Here is a 2,380-nt window from a genome sequence, read left to right on the forward strand (position 1 = left end):
ACCCAATAAGTCAAGTTGTTGCACTATAAGTGATCCTAAGTTTGATCACCTTGTTAAAATATTGACTAATAGGTCTCTCAATTTTAAGATACATTTTTCTTTTTCTAATTAGTAATTAACCTGTGGGTTTTATTTGACATATTCTGCTCCTTAATAACTTGGCTCTTAGTGTTTTGGGGAGCTAGTGATGATCCTTGTGTGAATCAGTGATTGCCCTTGGGGTTGAAAAATGGCAAATTTCCCATTGTTTCATTCTTTCTACATTAATTACATGATGTTCTTGTAAAGAATAAATTTTCTTGAAAACCTAAAGATGCCGCCGCAGCGAGGGAACCGAATGAAACCCAAGCGCAGAACCAGAGGGATGCCAGCTTCAAAGACTCGAATGAAGCCGGACCGAAGAAGCGGAGCGAGGCCGGCCGGCCCAGCTCGAAAACCTGCCCTTTCATCCCAGCGGAAATCCGCTGCCCGGCTAAGCGCGGCGACGCTGCGATCACAGTCACGGCGGAGGAGGAGAGGCGGCTCCAGCAGCAGAAGCGTCTGGCGCTGGAGGAGGACAAACCCGCGGTGGAGAGGTGCTTGGAGGAGTTGGTTTTCCGCGATGTCGAGGACGACGAGGACGCGCTACTGCGGCGTCCGCGGGGCCGGCGGATTCATATGCATGAAGACTCTGATGATTCAGAAGTGGAGAATGACGCAAAGGATACTTTTCCACCTCAAAAGAAGCCAGTTTGGGTGGATGAGGAAGATGAAGATGATGAAATGGTTGACATGATGAACAATCGCTTTCGGAGAGATATGATGAAAAATGCCAGTGAAAGTAGACTTTCAAAAGAACAGTTACAAAAGAGACTTAAAGAAGAATTTCAGCATGCCATGGGGGGAGTCCCTACCTGGGCAGAAACTAAAAGGCAGAGAACATCTTCAGGTTATGAAAGTGAAGAGGATGAAGATGATTTGTTGCAAAGAACTGGAAACTTCTTATCCACCTCAACTTCTCTCCCAAGAGGCATCTTGAAGATGAAGAACTGCCAACACGCTAATGCTGAACGTCCTACTAGTGCTCAGATCTCATCTGTGCAGTTCCATCCTTGTGCACAAGTTGTGATGGTTGCTGGATTAGATAATGCTATATCACTGTTTCAGGTTGATGGAAAAACGAATCCTAAAATCCAGAGCATTTATTTGGAGAAATTTCCGATTTTTAAGTCCTGTTTTACTGCTAATGGAGAAGAAGTTTTAGTCACAAGTACCCACAGCAAGGTCCTTTATGTCTATGATATGTTGGCTGGAAAGTTAATTCCTGTGCATCAAGTAAGAGGTTTAAAGGAGAAGATAGTGAAGAGCTTCGAAGTCTCCCCAGATGGGTCATTCCTGCTTATAAATGGCATTGCAGGTTATTTTCATTTGCTGTTGATGAAGACAAAAGACCTGATTGGTAGCATGAAAATTAATGGAAGGGTTGCAGCATCCACATTTTCTTCAGATAGTAAGAAGATATATGCCTCTTCAGGGGACGGGGAAGTTTACATTTGGGATGTGAACTCTAGAAAGTACCTTAACAGATTTGTTGATGAAGGCAGTTTATATGGACTAAGCATTACCACATCTAGGAATGGACAATATGTGGCTTGTGGTTCTAATTGTGGAGTGGTAAATATATACAATCAAGATGCTTGTCTCCAAGAAACAAACCCAAAGCCAATAAAAGCAATAATGAACTTTACTTCTCTGACCTTCAATCCTACCACAGAAATCTTGGCAATTGCTTCAGAAAAAATGAAAGAAGCAGTCAGATTGGTTCACCTTCCTTCTTGTACAGTATTTTCAAACTTTCCAATAGTTAAAAAGAAGAATATTTCTCTTGTTCACACCGTGGATTTTTCTCCCAGAAGTGGATATTTTGCCTTGGGGAATGAGAAGGGCAAGGCTCTGATGTATAGATTGCACCATTACTCAGACTTCTGAAGAGATTTGAAATCCAGTTGACCCACAAAAGAAGTCCATTCTAATAGAACTTTTCAGAAACTTTTCCTGAATGTGATAATAAATGGTGGTTTATTGAGCCAGTTTTGTTAACAGAAATGTCTTAATAAACTCATGACGACTGTTGTTTGAATAAATTTTCTTTACTTTTATTCTTTTGGAGTATTATGGACTCTTGGATTTTTAAAAATGTATTTAGTGGGTTATGACCACTTACAGTCATTATTCTTGTTGATATTTAAATTGTCTCAAATGTGACCATTAGGAGTCCCTTCCATCTGATCCCTGTGTCATTTTTCACATGAACTCTGTTCTAGTTTGAAAGCTGTCAGAATGTGATATACCAGAAATGGAACAGGGAATTTATTAGGTTGCAAGTTTACAGTTCTAAGGC

At 41.0% G+C, this 2,380-nt stretch overlaps 1 pseudogene; it reads left to right on the plus strand.

Moving 5' to 3' along the window:
* The first annotated feature begins 313 nt into the window (after positions 1-313).
* LOC143685023 (U3 small nucleolar RNA-associated protein 18 homolog pseudogene) lies at positions 314-2,107 on the plus strand (annotated as a pseudogene).
* The last annotated feature ends 273 nt before the right edge of the window (positions 2,108-2,380 follow it).

This window comes from Tamandua tetradactyla, chromosome 1 (genome assembly GCF_023851605.1).
Source record: "Tamandua tetradactyla isolate mTamTet1 chromosome 1, mTamTet1.pri, whole genome shotgun sequence".
Classification (NCBI taxonomy): domain Eukaryota; kingdom Metazoa; phylum Chordata; class Mammalia; order Pilosa; family Myrmecophagidae; genus Tamandua; species Tamandua tetradactyla.